This window comes from Crocodylus siamensis, chromosome 5, assembly GCF_052110815.1.
Source record: "Crocodylus siamensis isolate JL-2025a chromosome 5, ASM5211081v1, whole genome shotgun sequence".
Lineage (NCBI taxonomy): Eukaryota > Metazoa > Chordata > Crocodylia > Crocodylidae > Crocodylus > Crocodylus siamensis.
This window is the reverse complement of record NC_143399.1, coordinates 42,737,006-42,761,347: the sequence shown is the minus strand read 5'-3', so window position 1 is coordinate 42,761,347 and position 24,342 is coordinate 42,737,006. Positions and strand designations below refer to the sequence as shown.

The 24,342-nt window shown below is 49.1% G+C and overlaps 1 long non-coding RNA gene across 5 annotated transcripts; it reads right to left on the bottom strand.

Moving 5' to 3' along the window:
- Nucleotides 1-687: 687 nt before the first annotated feature.
- LOC149863975 (uncharacterized) lies at nt 688-24,342 on the bottom strand. Of its 5 annotated transcripts, none has more exons than XR_016442656.1 (5): nt 24,203-24,342; nt 21,457-23,617; nt 12,036-16,924; nt 8,820-9,465; nt 688-3,729 (listed from the first exon to the last, which is right to left on the bottom strand). It is a non-coding gene; the product is annotated as an uncharacterized LOC149863975 (long non-coding RNA). The 5 variants fall into 5 exon arrangements; XR_016442657.1 differs by having other exon boundaries at nt 690-9,465; nt 12,036-12,196; nt 16,389-16,924; XR_016442658.1 differs by having other exon boundaries at nt 690-9,465; nt 12,036-12,192; nt 16,389-16,924.

Here is a 24,342-nt window from a genome sequence, read left to right as displayed (position 1 = left end):
CTTTGCCCCCACAGAATATCAGGGTTGTGAAGGAAAAGCCTCCCCCTCCCATATATGTGTTCCCAACCTGGAAATACCCCATTGAGGCCACTTTGGGAGCAAACACTGACCTCCACACACAGGGAACCCTTAAAGAAATCCCACAATAGCCCAGGATGAGAATCACTGATCAAGAGCTTTACTTTGTTGGCCATGAACCCAGAAATGTGCTACATTTGCTTTGAAAGGCCGAAGTTGTAGGTTCCAAACCATCCTCTCCAAAAGTAGTTTGTTATTTTAGGGAGTGAGAGTATATAATCCTAGATGATACTCTCAACCCTGTGATTCTATAACAATTCTCCTTTTCCCTGCAGAAAAATCCTGAAGAGGGCAGGGCCAGTATCTACAAATCAGTCACTATCAATACCTCCAAGGAAATTATGTGCTTCAGTGACTTCCCCATCCCGGAGGATTTTCCCAACTACATGCACAATTTCAAAATCATGGAGTATTTCCACATGTATGCTAAGCATTTCGACCTTCTTAAGTACATCCGCTTCAAGGTGAGGGGAGAGCTGACATGGCGAGAGGGTGCTTGTGGGGAGGATGGGAACACTGTGCCTGCCAGTGCATTTGTCTGCATATGTGTGAGGTAAAAAAAACTCTCTCTCGGTTCGTTTCTTTGGAGGCTCAATGAATATTAATGATCCTTCAGGCACACATTGTTGGTGATACAAAAGGGTATATATTTGCAAATAGGGTCAGAGAGAGAAGACAAAAGATCAAAACCCTCTGCCCCCCCGGGAGCAATCATTAGCAGGCTTTTATCCCCTCTCTTCTGGCACGTGTACAGAAACAGGAACTCTTACAACTCATTTCCGGTTCATACAAACATATATGTAAACATGTCGCTTCATACGTCCCATGTGCATTATAATTAACTACTTAAGTATGCGGGGCGGATAGGCTTAATATGTATTAGGTTATTGCGCGTGCTTAGAAGGGACCCAAGGTTACTCAAGGTTCAACCTGAAGGCTAAAATGGCAATTACTCTTATCTTAGCCTAAGAAATGTGGGAGCCATGAAAGAAAGTGTGATTTAGTGTAACAAAGAGATAGTAAATTTGCAGAACAAAGAGAGAGTGATACCTTAGTACAAAGAGCCTTTGGTAGTTTTCCCTTCAATTTCCAACCCCCCTTCCCTCTCCCATTAAGGAGACAAGGAGGGCTAGCAGCTGTGTTTTTTCTAAATCTGCTATTGATAATGCATTTTTAATAATATTTCTAACATGTGTGTGCCCAGGGACATGGATATGTCAGCAGGTGAGCAGGTCCTGCATGGAAGAATCTTGCCATCAATGAAACTTGATGCCCTCGTTAAGTAGTGAAAGATTCGGCAGGTCATGTTTCAGAGGCCCCAGAGATAACCTTCCTCCTGTTCCAGTTGCATTCAACAGCAGGCCTAGGTGGTCAGAGCCTGGCAGGACCCCCTGCTGTCCTTTGAGGACCCCTGACCAAGTGAAAGAGCTGTATTTTGACCTGCCTTCAGCTGGGGCCCACCTGAGATGAAGCCACAGCCCAGCTCCTAGAAGCTGCTGCTGCCTGGCTCTCAGTGGGAGCCTGCAGGAATGGATATGCCAGCAGTGTAATAAAGGCTGGCAGGGACCTCACAGGGCCTGATGCTGGGGATCTGAGTTATGCTTGGGCCTTATGTTATTTGGAGGAGATGGTAAGTCTGGTAGGGAGCAGAGGTAGGAGGCTCTTTCTGGGGGCTCATTTCCAAGAGAAAGGATGAAATGCCCTGATGCCTGTCTTTTTTGTTCAGACCAACGTTTGCTCTGTGACAAAACGCCCAGATTTCTCTACTACGGGCCAATGGGATGTTGTTACAGAGAACAACGGGAAGCAGGAGTTGGCCATCTTTGATGCAGTCCTAGTTTGCAGTGGTCACCATTCTGACGCCCATTTACCACTGCAGTCCTTTCCAGGTATGTTGTAAAGGGCAATAAAACACCCCCTTGTGACTCTCTGCCTCTTTATACACTATATTTTGATCCCAGTGTATCCTTCCTCTCATCAGGCCCAGGTCTAGAAGAGTTACATGATGGAGGAGGTGACATATCAGCAGAGGTTTCTTGTCTTGGGTGTCTAGACTTTCCAAAGCATTCAGTTAGGACTGGCTTAACCCTAGGTACCATTGAAAACGCTGTTTATAAAGCTACTGCTTAGTGCTGTACCTGAGATGGAAGCAGTGTGGGAGTAGGGAGCTCACCTACAGGGTATGTTCTCTTATCAAAATAAGGTGTAATTGGGGTATGTGCTGGCTTACCTATACTACTTCATCTAGCTGGCAGGGATAACAGCAGGCAGTGAAGGTGTAGCAAACCAGGGACCAAACTTTCCAGTAATCCAGGGTAAGTACTGTGGTTGCTACTAGTAGATATCAAATCCTGTGTCCCTGTATCTTCTCTGCTGCTGTTATGCAAGCATGTAGCACAGCCACATCTCCATATGGCCTTAGGCTGTTAAACTATCTTCAGCACCAGGTCAGGGTGTTCTGTTAACACCAGCTCTCATCATCAACAGGTCACCTTCCTTGTGTAAAAAATGTTGCAACCCGGAAATAGGATGAGGTGGGGAGGGAAAGCCTTAACTTTCTCCTCTGTGTGTCCTTTTGTACACGGAAGGCTTAATAAGCTTGGAAATGTGGCTTACTCTTTTCCTGCCTGCCCTTTACACTGGAAATCTAGGTGGGGCTGAGATCGTTTAGTCCTAGGGAACTCTATGATCAGGAGAACAAGCCAGATGATGACATGACAAATGCCAGGGACATGGACCACTAAGATTTTTTTGTTTTCTCCCACTTATGTGTGGGTGTCTCCTGGCCTTGGTCTGAAAGAATGCTGGAGACCCTTGTAACACCCTCTCTGCCTTTGAATCTCAGGACCCACAGCAATGCACAGCCAGATGCATGGCCACAGCTGCTCTGCTCTTTCTTGCAGGTATTGAGAAGTTCAAAGGTCGCTACTTCCATAGTCGGGATTATAAGAACTCCCAGGAGTTCTTGGACAAGAAAGTGATCGTGATTGGCATTGGGAATTCAGGACTGGACATAGCCGTGGAGCTCAGTTACACGGCAGATCAGGTTTGTTCCAGGGAATTAAGTCCCCCACCACCTTTAACCCCTATATGTTCAGAATAGTGCATGACTGTCACTGACTCAGCACTCTGGTACTCTGCCCCTTTCATACTTGTACCTTGCATCCAGTGTGCCATCACGCTCAGGGCCTCTCCAGCTCATCTAGCAGGCTTGGGAGAAGATCTTACCGCTTCCATTGTTTGATCCCTGCCCCTCAGAGGAGTCCCCATTAATTGCTGTGGAACAGAGGCAGACTGCCTCTGCCGAAAGTAGAGATGAGGACGAAAGGAAAGCCACACCCAGCAATTCAGATTTCCCCTTTGTACTGTCACAAGTTCACACTTGGTTGGCTTAATTTATTGGCCCTGTTAAAATACATCAGGCTTGCAGCTCACCCTGGGTGGAATGGTGCATTAGGGCATACAGTCACTGTGTTACAAGCAAAAAAAACAGTTGGTACCAGGGATTAAAACTAAAACTCCCTTCTGAGTGAACAGGACTGGGTTGATCTGCTGTTGTTCTCCACCTAGTACACAGTCTCCAATGGCACTAAGGCTGGAGGGCTTTTCCCAGGTCTGGTTCATATTATCCCTCATCACCTGAGTCCCTTCCTGAAAAGTACAGTGAATTCAGATTAAGTGTTACAACTTTCCCCTTCTTGTGTGCACACCCTATTCAGCACCAGCATTCCCTGCAGGCTAATACAATACTTTCCACTGTTCTGCTACATGCGAATGCTGGGCACTGCCAGCAGCTCTTTCTGGTGTTTTGGAGGCCCTGCATCACTTTGACTTACCACACTGCTGACTCTGGGCTTGCCAGAACTCCTAGCCTTCTCTTTTAACGATGGCAAACAGAAGTTCTGTGGCCAATACCACCTCTCTGCATGATCTCCAGAACAAACCCTCATGCTCTGTGAGGTGTTCATTGCTTCCCTCTCTGAACCCAGTCTTTCTTTTTTCCCCTTCATTCATTTCGCTCTTCTTCTACCCTCCAGGACCAGCAGCCAACCCTTGCTGTCCCCTCTTCTCTTCCCAGAACACTCTACACTCCAGACAGGTCATCTGGACCACGTTCTAGGCAGAAGGTCACTATTCACCCAGTGACTGTTGTTCTTTAGATCTTTGTTCAATAATTTATCAGAACATAGGCTGGGAAGCGACCTCCTGGGTCACTGAATCCTATCCTCTACTATCACAGGCCACCAGGTCACATAAACCACTTTATATATTTATCAAGATCTGCCTTATAAGTAAGTAGGGGTTTTTGCCCCAGTGCCCCTTTGGTGAGGCTGCTCCAGAAACTCACTGTCCTAATGGGTAGAGACCATATTCTTATTTACAGCCCAAATTTACTCTAAGCCATTTTAGACATATTTGTTTTTGTGCTACATGGTGATTTTGCTTAAGCAGCTCTTCTCCCTCCCTGGTGTTTATCCCCAGCAGTATTTATAGGCAGCAGTTCTATTCTGTCATAGCCTTCCTTTTGCTAGGCTAAACAAGCCAAGCTCTCACAGTCTCCTTTAACATGATAAACTCTCCATTCCCTTAATCTGCTCAGGCGCCCGTGTCCACACCTGTTCCTTTCTGACTTCATCTTTCCCACCCCACCACATTTGCTAACATCTCCTATCCTGTAACACCATCTCCTAAGATCCAGTTTCAAATTAGCATATTCGCTTCACCATGTCATGATGACTGCAGCTGGAGGGATGGGAATGCCAGAGGGGAGGGCAGCTCTGTGGAGCCAGCTCCTATGCCAGCTGCTTCCTTCCCATCTCATACAGCAGAGCATGTTGCAGCACAGATCTGTTCTGCAAGTTTCCAACTGATGTTGCCTGTTAGCTCTGTGACCAGCATGTGACTTAAGATGCTTTAATTTAGATTAGGATGATGGTTGGGGGAGCTTCCTGATAGTCTCATTGCCTGTGATAAGCAGATCTCAGTGCAGCAGAGAGTGTGGCCCTGCCCTTTGAAACTGCTCCATGAGGTGAGCAAGAATGGCTTTATAGAAACAAAGAAGGTGTTATTCATACCAAACCCTTGTACAAGGAATGTCTATATTGGCACGTATATACCAGGCACCAGACTTGTATTTCCACAGACTCTTTGGCATTTGTTTGCAAGTCCCTGCTTGTATGCAGGATCAGGTTTGCATAGAAAAATGGGTGATAATAAAACAAAACACTGCTAGACCTGTTGCTTGGACCATGGCTGTCTGACACAGCTGGCTGGAAGGATTGTGGTGAAATGGATTCAGAGCCTTACAAAGTTTGTTAACTTAGTCTAGGCATGGGCCATGGCATAATGTGGAAATTATTATTCATTTATTTCATGGGCTAATTATCTGCTTCTGGCACCAAGCAACAAGCACCTATCTCTGATGCCATAGGAGGGCTGTTGATTTATCCATAACCTTTTGCATGGAGGGAGAGGATTCCTCTCCAGTAGCTTAGTTCTTTCCTTCCTGCCCACAGGGTTCAGTAAGGTCTGTGCTTTACTGATAGAGTTAACTGCATTGCATGTGGTTTTGCACAGAGATCTGAAGGCTAGAACTAGGTATGTTCTTTTAAAATGGTGGCAAATTTTATTGCAAGACCATAGTTGCCCTCTCTCTTGTGTATCCCCCATGCTCCCTGGGAGGAATTTTCTTGAGGACAGCCTGCACATCCACTTCTTGCATGTACCAGGCCTGTACATGCAACAAAGCTGCTCTAGAACTATCCCCTGTAGCATCTTCTAGTCACATTAGAGATGGAAGTCTTGAGAGTAGTTGCCAGGAGCATACCTGGATTGGCTTCACCACCACATTATTGGGGTTGGCATATGCAAGTGGGTAGTAAATAGGTCATGGTCAAGAATGTCCCTTTTTAGGAATGCTGAGGATTAGGTGTAGACATGCTGTAAGGAGGTGCTCACTACTCAGCCTTCAGGGAGATGAAATCCAGTTACAGAAGTTTAGCAGTTAATAGTCTGCCTGGCTGGAAGGCTGGGAGTAAGCTGCAGTAGATGACTAGTAGATGAGGGAGGGCTTACAAAGAGGCTTAAAAACTCCAGGAGTGGAAGACAAGGGAGAAAGGAGGCTGTGATGCTGAGGAAAAAACACAGAACTTAGGCCATTCCTCTCAAAAGCTGAAGGAAGACATCAGGTTTTGGAGGTTGTTTGTTTGTTTCATTTAATGTGAGGATGAGGTTGCCCGAAGTAAAATAATGGGGCAACCTCTGTTGGAAACCCTGAATACAGAGTGGACTGACTTAGATAAAGCAACTGAGCGAGTGACCTGCTTATCATGCCCATGGCTCTCAAGATGACAATGCCCACCTCTATTCTGTCCCTGATTTCAGCATTAATGCCCACTTACAAAACTTTCAAACAAGCTCCTGGGTATGTTTTCCCATGTGGGGCAAGTTCCCCATGACCAGCTACAAGCCCCATCTCTTTGTCCTGCTTCAGGTCCTTCCTTAAAGCTTTCCTTTGCTGTGATCCTTGCAAAAGCCTCAGAAACATCTGGGCAGTTGCTCAGCATGCCAACCACCTTCACCTTATTGTTTCCTCAAGCCTCTTCTTCTGTGTTTGCACCTGGTGTCTGGTTTTTGGGCCAGTGAAGCCTATGGGTACAATGAAGATGCTTAAATGTCTCTGCTCTTTAATGAATTTAGAAGCCCCAAGCTAGGGAATTATAATGAAATGCAGATAGCTGTGAACTCCTTGCTGCCAGCAGAACATTTCTCACCCAAAGACTCTATCAGAAAGTCATTTAATGTCCTGTTGATTCTCAGTGGTTCTTCTACTGTTACCTCCTTCAGGTCTTGCTTAGCAGCAGGCGGGGTGCATGGGTACAGAGGCGGATCTTGGAAGAAGGGTACCCCACGGATGCAGCTTATATCACTCGCTTCATCAAGCTTCTCATTGACACTCTGCCTTTCACTATGGTGAACTATTTTGCAGAGCAGAAACTGAATAAAGCTTTCAACCATGCCCTCTATGGCCTACAGCCTAAGCACAGGTGAGCTATGGAGTCCGGGCGACTTTCTTGTGGGAGCTAGGAAGGAAAGGGCATCTTTCTGGAATTCTTTGTGAACATATGTAAAGTGTCCAGCAAGTCTGGATCATCTCCCTTTAAATGGACTCTATGGAAGGGGGGAAATCTGGGATATGTTGAGGACCAAAAGGGGTTATAGAGTAATGGGCACCAGGACAGAATGTAAGGTCTCTGACCACTCACACTACAGCCCCAGGGCATGACTATCAGTTCCATTGCTGTCAACAGATTTGTTTTCTGTTGCCTGGGTGCAGCTGTCCCTCTTGCTACTCTGCCAGATCTCACAGCACTTGTCAGTCTTGTAATTGGCCTTTCCTGGAGCATGTCTCCTCTTCTACATCCAATACACAAAACAACAGCCTTTCCACTGCTTTCAAACTCCCCTGCCCATTGTAAATGCAAAGCAGAGTCACTTAGCAGGACACGTGGGAATAGACAGAGTAGTTCTGGGATGACATTAAAAAAGGGATTATTTAAGCTGGATATTGGGAAGAACTTGTAGTGGTGAGCTCTTAAACAATACACTGAGTAGCTGCAGTAACTGGGACTGACTTCTGTGCAGATGTGAAAACATCTGGTTGATGGGTAACTGTACGATGTATGCCTGCATGCTCCTGCAGCTATACAAATGTAGCAGAACTGCTGCTGTTTCATTCAGGATTAAATTTACAGTGACTACACTTATGGCTGCCCAACTGCTGGCTTATGAGCCACACAGCCTGCAACAGGTTAAATTGTGGCCCCAGACTTCCACCAGGCCTAGGTCCCTGACACTGTCCCAGCTGAAGCAACAGGTGGGGATTCTAAGCTCTCCTTTCCTCTGGCTTCCCCTGCCCTATGGGATGGGGTGGTACAGAGCAGTGCAGCCTGCAGTGCAGGAGAGCTTGGCGTCCAGGGTGTCTGAGTGACACAGTGCAGCAAGGGAGCTCACAGCCAGGGAACTAAGGGTGAATCAGAGTGCCTGGGCATGTGGTCCAGCAGGGAAGCATGGGGAGCAGCAGTGGGGTAGTACATGGTGCAGCAGAGGGCATGGTTTGCATTGGGAGAGGAGTACCTGGGCCCCTAGTTCAATGGGAGGTATGAGGAACAGCTGCAGGGGGATGCAGGGTACAGCTGGACACGTGGTGCAGCAGAGGGGAACATGCAGCTCTCAGGCTCCATGGCCTCTGCTGGTGTGGCCCCTGCTAGAATAGCCTGAGAGGCACACAGCCCCTGGCCTCTTAGAAATGAAACAGCCCTGACTTAGCTAATTCATGTGGCTATGGGGGCATTCAGAGGCAACAATTACAGCCTAATAGCCTGCGCTCCAGAGGCAGCACCCTCACCCCTTTTACAGCAGTTAAAAGCTCCCTCTATCCATAGTCAGAGATTGCACTTGGAAATAGCATATCAGGAAATATAGTAAAGTGTTTTTTTCAAGTTCTCACAAATAGCAAGGTGTCTCCTGATCCAACAGGAGCAATTCTGTGTACAGCTTTAAGAGGTGGGAAGAAGGTGAGCTGTGGGACCAGCATGCAGTTAATGGCTTTGTGTTCTTTCATGGTTATTTATTCATATTGCGATATTTGTATTCTCGTAGTGCCTAACACACCTGGTCAGATCCCTAGGTGCTAAGTACTATGCAAGCATAGGATAAACAGATGGTCCCAAAGAACTTACCCAGAGAAGCAGTGGAAACCCAGATGGTCTGAATATTAGACTGAAAGAAGCTGTAGGAAATGCCGTGTGTGAAGAGACACTGGCCATGCAGCAAGGTGGACTGGATGATCTGTTGGGGCATGCCCATGATGTGTTGGCCCATGCAACGGAGGGAGGAGGGAGTTTTCTTCTCTCCTGACAGCCTCCAGGCCTGAGCCATGTCACTTCTTGCTCAAACCAATCTGGACATTTTTGTACCCCTTTCTATGCCATTCAGGTTTCTCAGCCAGCATTCAACCATCAACGATGATCTGCCAAACCGCATCATCACTGGCAAAGTGCGGGTGAAATCAAATGTGAGCGAGTTCACTGAAACCGCTGCCATCTTTGAGGATGGCACCATAGAAGACAACATCGATGTGGTTATCTTCGCTACAGGATACAAGTTCTCCTTCCCATTTCTTGACTGCCTCAAAGTGGTTGATAACCAGGTCTCCCTGTACAAGCTTGTCTTTCCGCCTGACCTGGAAAAACCAACGTTGGCTTTCATCGGCTTCGTCCAGCCACTGGGGGCCCTCATGCCTATCTCAGAGCTTCAGGGTCGCTGGGCCACACGTGTGTTCAAGGGTATGTAAGCCATAATCCCAAGGGAATTGTTTAGCAGCCTCTGGGTAAAGAAAACCCAGGTATTTCAGAACTTCTAAAGAAAGCCCCAAAACATCACCATCCCCCAACTTTGCTGTTATTTTTTCCTGTCACCTGCCATCTTTCAACTTAAAGGGGATTTTCTTGCACTGTGTTGTCTTGCTTTTATAGGATGCATAAGGGCCTGCATGCTTTGTTTAGACTCTCTCAGTGAAACATTTCATTTCCCCTACAAAGGCCATTACCAGCTCTGCTTCTGGTTTGCCTACAGGCTCTTCTTGGCTTGCTCTCTCTTGCTCCTGCTTGCTCTCGCTCTCTCCCCCACCCCACCCTATCCCATCCCTCTCTCTTCTGCTAGAGTCTCTCTCTTACTCTGTTTGTACCTTGGCTCTTGCCCCACTTCTTTGCTCCCCTAAGTTTTGAAGTCCAACATCTTTCTTGAATATCTAGTGTCCTGTCATCATGAGGTTTTTACGAGGGTTCCAGAGCCTCCACTCTGTGGGGTTTCACTTGGAGCAAAATGTGAGCTAGGATAGAGAGCAAAAAGATTCTTCTTCCCTAGGGCTATTTTCTCTGTTCTTTTGGTTGCTCTGGAGTCCTCAGCTCTGTGTTTGAAAGCACTACCTTGAACATCTTTCAGAACTGGGCTTTTGTTTTTTTCTTAGGGTTAAATGAACTGCCTTCTACAAGTGATATGCTGGCTGACATTACCCAGAAGCAGGAAGAAATGGCAAAACGGTAGGAACTGTTATAAGAAACAATAAGTGCTAGCCCTGTGGAAGACTGGCCACCTGCGAGCTTCCCACCCAGTTCCCTGGTTCATTTCTTGCTCCTGCATATCACCACAGTATTCAATACCTGTTGCCTTTCACATACACATCCTTTGCCTCAGGAGAATGACATGTTATTATTACACCATGCATGTTGTAAGCCAGATGTGGGTAGTCTGGAGTGATGGTTAGAATTGGGCTGTTGACAAAGGACTGGGCCAGAATTGAAGCACAAAGGGCAAGCAAAAAATCCATGCTGGGAACCAGGAAACTGGAGATGAGGCAGGGTGGGAACTGGACGGAAGATAAGGTAACAACCAAACGAGAAGCACAGACTAGGAGCTGGAGGAAAGTCTGGGCCTTAGTGAGATCTGAGAACAACATTAAGTAGACTTGTCAATAGTTTGGTTTGTGTTTTTATACTTGGCTCTGAGAAAAATGTGGTCACACAGGAGTGGGGTTTCCTTGGGGTGTGTGGTTTATCTTGGGGGACTGTTTATACAAATCATCACAGTTAATCTTTGAGAAGAGGACTACCTCCCCACCCCACCCCCAGACAAGAAAAAAAATATACGTATGAGTGGGTTTATTCATCTGCCAGATAATTCTTTCCATATATTGTTACGTTATTCTCTACCTCACACAATAGTTCTGTGTAGTGGGGTGGGGGAAGCCTATTTCTATATGAGAAAGCAGTAGGGAAATGGTGGTCATTCTGACTAAGGGCAACCTGTAGTTTCAGTCACATGGAAAGCATAGGAAATAGCAAAGAACTTGAATAAGGCCAAAAAATTGGCAAAAAAATCTGAGTTTGATGCTAGTAGTTATCAGCTACTGGAAAAACATAAAACGCCTTCTAATACCAAGCACTGACAACTCTACAGACAGCTGAGTATAAGTTCCCATGCCCTTTTTTCTTGCATGCTGAGGAATTCCTACTAGTAATCTAACTTTCAGGAGGGCTGGCCCCTAAATTTTACCTAGGCACATAGGCTTTGAGAAAACTTTGCAGAAAGATCTGAATGGGAAGACAGAACAAAGGTTGAGGTTAGAAAATGCATCCAGCTCATCTAAGGGGCAGAAAGTGAAATTCAGCCACATCCTAAGGACCAGCACAACATCCCCATGACATATACGTGCCAGTTGAATCCACTACACAGAGGTGAATGAAGAACAGATTTACTCCCATAGCAGTAATCATGGAAATGATAGAGAAGTAGGGTTGGAAGGGACTTCATAGGTCATCTAGCCCAACCTTCTGGATGTGAGTCACCCAGCAGACAGAGCACTGTGTACAAATGGACATCCTCTTCCCTTGTCATTTCAGAGGGATCCAAGGTCTTTATGGCAGTGCCTCTCAGGAATGCCATTTGCTGGCCAGTACAGTCTATGCCTCAATGTTTTCTCTCTCTCTCACTCTCTGCAGGTATGTGAAAACCCAGCGCCACACTCTGCAAGTGGATTATATCTCATACTTGGATGAAATTGCCAGCCTGGCAGGGTTCAAACCCAACCTGCTGTCTCTCTTCCTCACGGATACTAAGCTAGCCATGGAGGTCTTCTTTGGCCCGTGCACACCATACCAGTACCGCCTGAGGGGGCCAGGAAAGTGGGCTGGAGCCAGAGAAGCCATCCTGACCCAAAGGAAGCGGATCATCAAGCCCCTGAAAACCAGGAATGTGGAGGATTCTACCAACTACTCTTTGGTGCCCCATTCCTTTAACATTTTCCTTGGTGCTGGTTTAGTTGCTGTAGCTTTAGCTTGTATTTCTTTGCTTTTTTAGCCCTCTGGGGAACAGTTAAGTGGTGAAATGATTCCTACCTGTGGCTTTTCTTCCTTCCTCTGCATTCATGGATGTTGACAAGACAAACTCACTTCCATCACAGGGCAAACTTGTTCTGTGGCAGAAGCTGAGGCTGTCTCACCTTCTGCAGCAAAAGTGCAGCTCACTTGTGGCCTGGGAACATCACTGGGGATCCTGGCTTTGTTTAAAAAAAAAAATCACAAGTTCTCTTATTTTAAAACCTCCAAATCCATGTTTTTCCATGATTAAAATGAAATGCCATTATACATTTACATATATGATATACTTACAGTTTTTACATGATTGATATATTTATAATTTTAAAGCAATCTGGAAGCCTACCAGTGGCTCAGTCACTATAATAAAAACAAATTCTAAATACCTATAAATTTTGGCATTTCATTTTGAGTTTATCATGGAAAATCAGAGCTCCCCCTACCTCCTTTGCTCACCAGGATGCGGGTCTAGCTGTGGCTGCCCCTCCCCACCACTGCTTTGTAGCTCTGCCCTGCCCGTGCCATTGCCCCTCACTTGCCACCCACAGCCCCATGGCCCTGCTGATGCCCCTCACTCTTGTGGCAGGGGGCTGTCTCGCAGCTGGTCTAATCCTTGGTCTGCCCACCTCCCTTGTTTTTGATGTAACCAAAACAGATGTTTACAAGGCGGGAGGCTACCCACTTACTGCCCAATGCCAAGGGTGTAATACACGGCTCCGTACCATCCCTACACTGTATCCCATGCCTTAGAAATGGCATCACTATGTGGCTTTGGCACCACAATGAACCTCACTCTACGCCTGCCTGACGTTCACACCCCACCTGGATCCCTCCTTCTCAAGCGGTCTACTCCACCCTCATTCTGGGCTGCAAAACTCCCTAAACCCTTTTTCCCGCATGGCTGTGGCCCCCTCTAGGACCTTTGGCCTCACTGGCCCTAGCCTCACCTCTAGGCCAGTTGGGACTCATGGCCTCTAGCCTCTGGCTGTCCCTTGCAGTGGTCCTTTGACCAGTCTGGTCCTGGCCTTTGACCAGTCTGGTCTGGTCCTTTGACCAGTCTGGTCCTGGCCCCAGTATGGGCTAGCCAAGGTTACTTTGGTTAGGTACTGAGCTGCTCATCCTCATACTCCCATACAGGTCAGCCTTCTTGGACCCCTCCAAACCCAGCTCACTCAGTCACTAAGGCTGTCCTATGCGCAGTTGTTCATGCTGGCCAACACAGACCCTACCCTATGCGACCTTCTCACTTGATTGCTCTACTGCTTTTTCACGCACCCCCACTGGAGCTACTACACCACCACCCTCATTGGGGCTCTCAGCCTTACGCCCCTTACAGCACCATACTTAGACTCCTGGTGAACTTTTAGTATCACCCCCCACCCTTTGCCAGAGATAATGATAATGACAATAATAATTGGACAACAGAAAAAAAATTACCATTTCCAGGCTCCCTTTCTGTCTGGGCCCCAGGCAGTCACCCAGTTCACCCATACCTGTATCCAACCCTGGCCTCTTGTGTCTCAGGCCTGATGACATGCCTGGACCCCTTGCCTGTCCCTTCTACAGGGTAATCTACCAGGTCATGGGGGCTGAGACTATATGGCACCCCATACTCACCTTTCACTAGGGAGGTACAGGTGTGGCATATCCTAGGGACCACCCTGCCACAGGCAGCCTCACCACATCATCCAGCCCCAGCAGGGTGTGGTTTTAGGTCACTCCCCAGGACCAGGAACCTCCTCCATCCCCACAGGTCCTGCCCTGAACCACCAGGTGTTCTGGGAAAAGCAGCTACAGACAGGCAATATTGTCCTTCTGGCCCCCTACAGCAACTTCCTGCTCAGCTCTGAGGGTCTGGGCTTATACTGAGGCTGCTCAGCCCCATCCCCCAATCCCTCTTGCAGTCATCTGACAGCCTTATTAAGCTGCATCCTGGCTGCCCCACGGTATGTTAAAGCTTCTTAAAGTGGCAGGCACCAAAGGTGCCCTGCCATTCTCCACACCCACAGCTCTGCCGGACGGGCCCCCAGCTGCCATGGCTATGGGGCAGCAGGGATGGCCCACAATTTTTGGGGGCCCCCTGACATGAAGAAGCTGCCACCGGTGGTGTGGAGGGGTGGGGGGTGGCGAGCGGGGCAGCAGCAGCAGCAGCATCTGCGGCGGGAGGGGTAGTGAGCGGATGGATGTGAAGCCAGCAGATGCAATGTCGGTGGCAGGGGTTGGCGAGTGGCTGGACACAGGGGGCCCTTTGGCTGCAGTGCCCCCTGCGGCTGCAGGTTTTGCAAGATATGACAGGCCGGCCCTAGGAGCGAGACACCCAGGTCCACAGCACCTTGCCCCACCAGCAGTGCCCAAGTGGGAGGCAGTGGCTGCTGTGGAGGAGCATGGAGCCGAGTTTCACCCTTCCCCAAGGGCAGCACGGCCAGAGTGCAGCCCGCTGGGGGGGGGGGGGGCAGATATGGGCTGCCCACTGCAGGCTTGGGGCTCCCCGCTCTGTTGCCCTCCCCCAGGGCCTCCACAACCCAGCGGGCAGAACCCAGCATGGCAAGGAAGAGCGAGGCTGGGCAGAGAAGCTCAGTGCTGCCACTGGGAGCTCCGTGCCACCCTGGCAAAGTGCCCCCTGCCCGCCTAGCAGCAGCGAGGGCACAACTCTGTGCCACCACTCCCACTGCTTTCAGGTGACCATGGGGCACCTCGCCATTGTGGCGCATGGCTTCCAGCAGTGGCACTGAGCTTCCCTGCCCCACTCCACCCTGCCATGCCAGGTCCCACCAACTGGGCTGCAAAGGCTGCAAAGGCCCCACAGGGAGGGCAGCAGAGTGACAAGTCCCAAGCCCACAGTGAGCAGCCCATTCCCACCCTGTGCACAAATCTGGGGGGCAATTGCACCCAGCACCCGGGCAGGGAGGGGAACAGGGCCATAGGCAGCTTGTCCGGGGAGTGCGGGGGCGGTGGCCGCACATTCCAACCCTGGGCCCCAAGCCCCGCACAGCACCCAGGCTGGGCAGCAGCCCCAGTCTCAGCCCTGCCTAACTCCCACCCTCACTATGGGGGCCTCAATCCCCCCCCAACTTACCTGCAGAAGCTGCTTTCCAGGCTTCTGGTGGCCATGTGCATGTGTACATGCACCCATGCACATGGCACACCCTGCCTGACTGCCCTCCTCTCACTCCCCGCAGCCCCTTGTAGGCTGGAACTCTGCCAGCCTGCAAGCAGAAACCCACCATTTCTTGCATTTTTCTCCTTTAAAGGAGAAAATCCGGGTTTTTCTCCATACAATGAGAACATCCAGGTTTTACTATGCTTTTCCATGGAGAACAGAAAACCAGATCCATGCCCCATTAAGGTCCTTTCAAGTTCTGCTTTGGGTATCTAAATCATTTTCACCAGGGCCAGTAAGACCAGAGGTGGAATTTATGCTGGGATGAATTCCATCCTTAGACTGAGGAGGAAGGTGACCTCTTATCTGGATCAAAACACTTTCTTTAATCTTTAGGACAACATTTGTCAGAATGGTTCAGAGATGTCGATTTTTCCATAACTTGCATCCTTGCCCATCTCCCTGCTAATGTATGTGGCAGAGATGTAAAGGACAGGAATGACTTTTAGTGTCACCAGCAACATTCAACATTGTGTCCACCTAACCATCATCCTTGTCAATGCAGCTACTCAACTGCTTGTTTCCCCAACTGCAATGTAGAAACAGGTATCTTATGATCACTGAATGGCCCTGAAATGGGCAGTCTGTATAGCCAGGTGCTAAACTGCTGTACCTGCAGGACTGCCTGGAGACTGGTAGTAACTGTAGACTATAGTAGGCCTTAGGTTGCTTAACAGTAATATAGCATAGATTTGCTTGCATTCATTCGACCAAAGTTTGGGTAAGAGAAGAAAAGGCAAAAGAAATGATAGGTTGGAGGATGTCACAAGGTGTGAGTCATTTTAGAAAAGTTAAGAAAGATGGAATGGAAAAACTAGGTTAAAGGTCTCACTAAAGATTGCTTAACCACATTTAGTAGTTAGACAAGCCTAATTTCAGACAAGATATATATTACATAGGGAATAAGAATAGTCATATGAATATTAATTAAAGTAGCACTTATTAAGAATACTTTTCCCCTTCCTTCTTTAGTAAACTTTTGGATATTTTAGCCAAGCCCTAGAGTATAAAAGTCTGGGTTCATCTCAGAATCTTTGCCTTTCAGCCTCGAAGCACAGTTATTGCTGAACAGCTCATCTGCAGATGAATTGAGATAAGAACTCTGTTATAACTTAATTGGAAACCTAAACAAAAAATCTTTTCCTCTAACAGGCTGGCCCCATGTTAGAGACTTTTTAAGACTTCAGGACTTGGAGAAATTAATTTCAACTTACCTCAAATGTTAACAAGATTGTTATTTCTTTAGAAGAATGCACTTTATAAAACAGCCTCCCCTCACTTGTCTAGCCACTTGATGGCAAAATGAGCAGCAACGTTGTAATGGAAGCACTGTGGCTCTACAGAGAGCAGGTCTTGGTTTCTAGCATAACCTAGGCTTCTGACAGGTCTCTCAGGCAGGTAAGATAGATCCCTCCATACAAAGCAGACTAAGGGGCTCTACAGAGTTCAGAGCACCTCAAACTGAGCTCTGCCAGCTGAAGAATCCCTGGAAAGGGAGTGCCTGATCTTGGCGTGTGCTTACTTCCTTCATGCATGGGAATCGCTGCTATTGACCATTGCTGGGATCTGTTACTTGGGTTGTCTGATGTAACTCCTTCTCTTTGTTGATTTGTTATACTCACACACACACTTCCAGATCAACCAAATAAACCTCTTTGTAGTATGCTGACCCTCGTGTATGAGTGCCCTTCCACAGGACACTGGCATAGGACCAAGTATCTGATGTCAACATGGCTGTAAGGCTGTAAACCTGCAGGGCGAGAACCAGGAAAGCCAAGGCTGCAACTGAACTCCAGCTAACTACAAGTATCAAGGACAATAAAAAGTCCTTTTTTAGATATGTGGGGAGCCGGAGGAAAAGCAAGGGCAACATTGGACCCCTGCTAAACCAGATGGGACAACTGACAATTGACGCCCAGGAAAAAGCCAACCTATTAAATGAGTACTTTGTGTCCGTCAGTCCCACGGGACGCCCCTGCCCACTACAGGACAGGGGGACCTGGGTGAGGGAGGCCTGGGTGAGGGAGATTCCCTGCCCTCCATCAATGCTGACCTCATGAGAGGCTGGACACCTTCAAGTCAGCTGGCCCTTACAATCTACACCCCAGAGTACTCGAGGAGCTGGCGAGCGTCATAGCCCAGCCCCTGGCACAGATCTTCGAGAACTCCTGGTGCTCTGGTGAAGTGCCTGAAGATTGGAAGAAGGCCAATGTGGTGCCTATCTTCAAGAAAGGGAGGAAAGTTGATCCAGCAAACTACAGGCCCATCAGCCTGACCTCTAATCCCAGGGAAGGTCTTAGAAAAGTTTATTATAAAGAGGCCATTCTCAACAGAGGAGAGCCACGCGCATGATCAGAGGTCAGGAAAACAGATCTTACGATGACAGGCTGAGAGCCATGGGACTCTTTAGCCTGGAAAAGCGCAGGCTCAGGGGTGATCTGATGGCCACCTACAAGTTTATCAGGGGTGACCACCAGGATCTGGGGGAACATCTGTTCACCAGAGCGCCCCATGGGATGACGAGGTCGAACAGTCACAAACTCCTGCAAGACCATTTCAGGCTGGACATAAGGAAGAATTTCTTTACTGTCCGAGCCCCCAAGGTCTGGAACAGTCTGCCAGCGGAGGTGGTTCAAGCACCTACATCGAACACCTTCAAGAGTAAATTGGATGCTTATCTTGCTGGGATCCTATGACCCCAGCTGACTTCCTGCCCTTTGGGCAGGGGGCTGGACTTGATGATCTCCCGAGGTCCCTTCCAGCCCTAATGTCTATGAAATCTATGAAATCTATGAACAGACTGGCCCACAGCAACATCCTGAGGGATAGCCAACACAGGTTTGTTGCAGGTAGGTCTTGCTCGACCAATCTTATTTCCTTTTACGACCAGGTGACCTATCACCTAGACAAGAGAGAGGAGATTGACGTCATATATCTTGACTTCAAAAAGCCTTCCATCGGTATCCCATAATCACCTCTTGGCAAAACTGGCCAACTGCGGCCACGGGTCCACCATGATCTCCCGGCTGGGAAATTGGCTCTGTGGTCAGACTCAGAGGGTGGTGGTTGATGGAAGTCAATTGTCGTGGTGCGCTGTGACCAGTGGGGTCCCTCAAGGCTCTGTCCTTGCACCTATATTGTTTAACATTTTCATTAATAATGTGGACATTGGAGTCAGAAGCAGACTGGCCAGGTTTGCTGATGATACCGAACTCTGGGGTAAAGCATCTACACCTGAGGACAGGAGGGTGATCCAGGCTGACCTTGACAGGCTCAGGAAATGGGCAAATGAGAACCTGATGGTGTTTAACACCGAAAAATGCAAAGTTCTCCACCTTGGGAGGAAAAATCTGCAGCATCCTTATAGGCTTGGCAGTGCTACACTGGCTAGCACTATGGATGAAAGGGACTTGGGGGTCAGAGTTTCATAGTTGGTAGGGTCAGAAGAGACCTGAGCAGATCTTCAAGTTCGACCCCCTCCCATGGCAGGAAAGAATACTGGCATCAAACAACCCCAGCAAGGTGTTCATCCAGCCTCCTTTTAAAGACCCCCAGAGTAGGAGCAAGCACCACTTCTCTTGGAAGTTGGTTCCACATCCTAGCCACCCTGACAGTGAAGTAGCACCTCCTGATGTCTAGTCTGAATCTACCCTCTGCCAGCTTGTGACTGTTATATCTAGTCACTCCTGGCAGTGCTCAGGGGAACAGGGACTCTCCCAATGCCTGCTGGTCCCCCCTGACTAGTTTGTAAATGGCCATTAGATCAGGTTCAGGTCCCTTAACCTCTCCTCGTACGGCCTGCCCTGCTGCCCCCTGATCATGCGAGTGGCCCTCTTCTGGACCCTCTCCATGTTGTCCACATCACTTCTGAAGTGCGGCGCCCAGAACTGGACGCAGTACTCCAGCTGCGGCCTGACCAGCGCCGCATAGAGGGGGAGGATCACCTCCTTGGACCTGCTTGAGATGCATCTGTGGATGCATGACAAGGTGCGGTTGGCCTTCCTGACCATGTCCCCACACTGTCGGCCCATGTTCATTTTGGCATCAATGATGACTCCAAGATCCTCTTCTGCCTCTGCACTGATGAGAAGGGAGTACCCCAGCCTGCAGGTATGCTGCTAGTTCTTCCTCCCCAGGTACATCACCTTGCACTTGTCAGTGTTGAAACCCATCCTGTTCTCATCTGCCCACTCCTGTAGCCTGTCCAGGTCTGATTGCAGCCTATTCCTCCCTTCTAGCGTCCCCACTTCCCCCCACATCTTAGTGTCATCTGCAAATTTGAACAAGGTGCTTTTCACCCCATTGTCCAAGTTGCTGATGAAGATGTTGAACAGTGCGGGCCCGAGGACCGAGCCCTGGGGGACCCCACTGCCCACATCCCTCCAGGTCAAATAAGACCCATCTACCACCACTCTCTGGGTGTGGCCCTCCAGCCAATTAGTGACCCATCTGGCTGTGTAGGTATTGACACCACAGTCTCCTAGTTTTTAATGACAATGGGGTGAGAGACAGTGTCGAAGGACTTCCTGAAGTCCAGAAAGACTATGTCTGCCGCGACACCTGCATCCAAGGATTTTGTGACCAGATCATAGAAGGCCACCGGGTTGGTCTGACAGGACCTGCCTCTAATGAACCCATGTTGGTTGCTCCTAAGCATAATCTCTCCTGCTGGCCCCTCATGGACATGTGCCAGGATAATTACCCAGGACCAAGGTAAGACTAACAGGCCTATAGTTTCCTGGGTCCTCCTTCCTCCCTTTTTTGAAAATGGGAACCACATTGTCCCTTTTCAGTCCTCTGGCACATCAGCAAAGCACCATGAGTGCTCATAAAGCTGTGCCAGGGGTCCCTCAATGACCTCTGCTAATTCCCTCAGCACTCTGGGGTGGAGATCATCAGGACCTGCTGATTTAAATATGTCCAGTTCCTCCAGAAGTTCCCTAACTAGATCCTCTCTGACCCTAGGCCTGGGTGCACCTCCCCTGGGACCTATGGGGGTCCCAGTGTGGGGAAATGACCTGGTCCCTGCTCAGAAAAAAGGAGGCAAAAAAATTGTTAAATAGGTTAACTTTGCTGTCTGGTGTGACCACCAGATTTCCTATCATGTCCTGCAGAGGCCCCATGTTACCCAGTACCTTCTTTTTACCCCCTATATATTTAAAAAAGGACTTCTTGTTGTTCTTGATCTGGATAGCTAGTCCCAGTTCCATCGCTGCCTTGGCCTTCCTGACCGCCCTCCTACAGCCCTGAGCAAGAGGGGTATAGTCCTCCCTGGTGATGGCTCCTCCCTTCCATTGGGTGTATGCCTCCTTTTTAGCTAGAAGACGTTCCTGGATGCTTTTGGTAAGCCATGGGGGCTTTTGTGCCCTCTTGTCCCCTTTGATCCGTGTTGGGATTAACTCCCTTTGGGCTTGGAGGATTGTCTCCTTAAGGAACAGCAATTCTTCTTGGACACCTGACTCCCCTCCGCTCTGGGACCTCAGTGCCTCCCCAACTATTCTCCTCATTGAAATCCACCCTCCTGAAGTCCAGGGATGCTGCCTTGCTGCAGGCCTTTGCCACCTTGCACTGGATGGTGAATTCCAGCAGCCGATGATCACTGTCGCCCAGGTGGTCAAGCACCCGCAGACCCCTCACCAGGTCATTGCCTGTGGCCAGGACCAGATCCAACAAGGTATCTCCCCTGGTGGGGCAGTGCACCTCCTGGGTTAGATGGAGGTTCCATATCTTGGCTAGGAACCTATGTGATCGGTCAGACCTGGCTGTCTGCTCCTCCCAGCAGATGTCTGGAAAGTTCAGGTCACCCATGATGACCATGTCCTTTGACCTAACTGCCTCCATGAGCTGACTTAAGAATTCCTGGTCTAGCTCTTCCCCTTGGTTGGGTGGTCTGTAGTAGACCCCCACCGTTAAATCTCTTTCCCCTCGACTGCCCTGTATTCTAACCCAGAGCACTTCAGAGTGCCCCTCCTCTGACCCAGTGCTACTCATTGAGGATGTGTATTTCTCCTTGACATATAGCGTCACACCCCCACCTTTCCTCCCTGTCTTATCCCTCCTGTACAGCCTATAGCCCTTGATATTCACCACCCAGTCGTGCGTTGGGTCCCACCACGTCTTAGTGAGCCCCACTGTGTCTGAGCTGGTGTTAGTTAGCAGGAGGGCAAGTTCGTTTTGCTTGTTCCCCATACTATGAGCATTAGTGTAGAGGCATTTGAGGCCTTCTGAAGATGCATGCACTGCCCCCCTAATCCCAGTACTACCCGGGCCCCTGTTGCTTACCTGGGTATTTGTTCTGGTCATCGTCGGTCTAGGCTGGGCTGTTCTTGTGGGTGATGCTTGGTTTAGTGGTCCAAGGCTTCCTCCGCCCTCGTCTTCCCCTTTCCCCGATGAGCCTAGTTTAAAGCCTGCTGGAGGAGATCAGCCAACCTAGAAGAGAACACATACTTACCTTTGGGGGAAAGGTGAAGCCTATCCCACCCGAGCATGTCTCTTGTCCTGATGTGACACTTGTTGTCTAAGAAGCTGAAACCTGCCTCGAGACACCATTTCCAAAGCCACAAGTTGACCTCTCTGATGCAGGTCTCATGTTGTCTTCCAGGTCTGCTCACTGGTAGGACAGAAGAGAATACCACCTGTGCCCCTATCTCCTTCAGCATGCCCCCCAGAGTGTGGTAGTCCATCATCAGGTGATCAGGGCTTCTCCTGGCCGCACCATTAGTGCCCACATGGATTAGGACCATGGGGTAGTAATCAGCAGGCCAGATAATGGCTGGGATCATCCCTGTCACATCCTGAATCTTTGCTCTGGGCGGACAGTAGACCTCATGTGTCCAGGGGTCCTGGAGACAGATGGGACCCTCTGTACCTCTCAGGATGGAGCCACCTATGACGAGCACTCAACGTTTCTTCCTCCGGGTCTGCTTAGCTCCTTCAGCCTGTTCAGAGTCATGATTGACCACAAGATGAATATAAGCCTTCAATGTGATACTGCAGCCAGTAAATCAAGCAAAATGTTGGCTTGCATCCATAGATGCTTCTCAAGCAAATCCCAGGACGTCATTCTTCCATTGTACTCGGCCTTGGTGAGACCGCAGCTGGAGTACTGCGTTCAGTTTTGGGCTCAATTCAAAAAGGATGTGGAGAAGCTTGAGAGAGTCTAGAGAAGAACCACGCGCATGATCAGAGGTCAGGAAAATAGACCTTACGATGGCAGGCTGAGAGCCACGGGGCTCTTTAGCCTGGAAAAGTGCAGGCTCAGGGGTGAGCTGATGGCCACCTATAAGTTTATCAGGGGTGACCACCAGGATCTGGGGGAACAATTGTTCACCAGAGCGCCCCAAAGGATGACGAGGTCAAACGGTTTTAAACTCCAGCAAGACCTTTTCAGGCTGGACATAAGGAAGAATTAATTCACTGTCCAAGCCACCAAGGTCTGGAATAGCCTGCCACCGGAGGTGGTTCATGCACCTACATTGAACGCCTTCATGATAAATCTGGATGCTTATTTTGCTGGGATCCTATGACCCCAGCTGACTTCCTGCCCCTGGGGCAGGGGGCTGGACTCGATGATCTTCCAAGGTCCCTTCCAGCCCTAATGTCTATGAAATCTATGAAACCAGACATGTCATTTTAGGTGGTCCTGGCTGTCCCCCATTTTGATCCAGGTCTAAACAGGAGTGGAAAACCATTTACATCTCTGTCAGTAGGTGGTGAGAGCACACAGCCTGACAAACATGTCCCTTCTATGACCAGCAACTAATTTACAGAAGCACACAGCAAACTGGGAAGGGGGTGGGGGGGAATATTAGCATAGTACATCTTGCATACTTCATAGGTGCTTGAAGCAGGAAAATGGAGTGGTAGGTCTGTAGGAATGTGGGAGAAGTCCCAGCTGTGGACACACTTAACAGTTGAATTACTGTAAATGCCACAGATTGGGAACCAGTTCATATTTGTACAAAGTGCTGAGGCTCTGACACTAGTGAGTGAGAGTGGGCACCCAACCTAGCATCCCTCACAAGAGGGCGAGTTGGACGGGGGAGTGACTGGGTCATTGCCGCTTTGCTGTTTCCTTTGCAACCGGCTTGGGGTTGAGTCCATAAGCCTCATACTGAGACCTCCTCAGGCTTTCTGCAGCACAGGTGACTTGGGAGCTGCACCCGAAGACCATTCCACCTCTTCCAGGATGGTTCACCGTTATTACAGTGTATTGACTGGTGCCAGTCAAGGCATTTTTAGTAGAAGGCAAAAACTCTCTTATTTGGAAACTGCCGGTCTTGGAGGCCCACCCCCATCCTTGCATGATGCCAAGGCACTAGGGCTAACGGTGGACATTCACTGTCATTGAAGATGTTTCTGACACTTTCTAGCAAGCTACTCCCTCTTCAGCCTGGCAAAGCCCATGTCTCTTGACCAGATGAGCACGTGGCAAACCTCTAGGCTGAAAAAGAGAGAGAGAGAGATGGAGAGGGAGAGGTGGCCTTGGGAGCAGATTTTCGGAGTTGCTCCTTGGGCCGGGCACTAGGCTTCTTTGAAAACACTGGGTCTTTTTGCCCCACCAAAAGACACTCAGCATCCGATACTGCTGAAACACCGATAGGTATTTTATTTACAGGCATTAACGTAAACCTAAATCCTCTGAGTGCAGCCCCAGCTGGAGGTGCTGAGGTCTTGGATCCATGTGTTCATTCACAATAACTTGCCTCTGCTGGTGTGTTTCAGTCAGCTCTGGTTCCCTTGGAAAATCAACCTCACTCTCATTTGGAGCTCGAGGACTAGGCTGGCCCACTTGTAATCAGCCGAAACAGCACTGGCGTCCGGCCTGCGAGCCTCAGCTCAGGACCTAGCATATTCCTTTAACTGAAACGGCGGCCATCTACCACTATTTTCAATACAAGTGAAGCGAAGCTGCCCTCAGCCAAGATGGCCACCCTCCTCGCCGCGGGCTCTATGGCGCAGTGAGTCTGCCCGTGGTAAAGATGGCTGCCAGCGCGCATTATTTGGCATGGGACTCAAGCTGGCTTACCTTAAAAAAAATGGCTGTCCCTCCGAGGCTGTAAACCGTGAAAGCCGCGTGGCCAGGCCCCCACCTTAGGGGCGAGATCGGACTCAGCATCACCTCTCCCGGGGGGGGAGCCCCCACCCTCAGGGAACCATAGAGCCCGC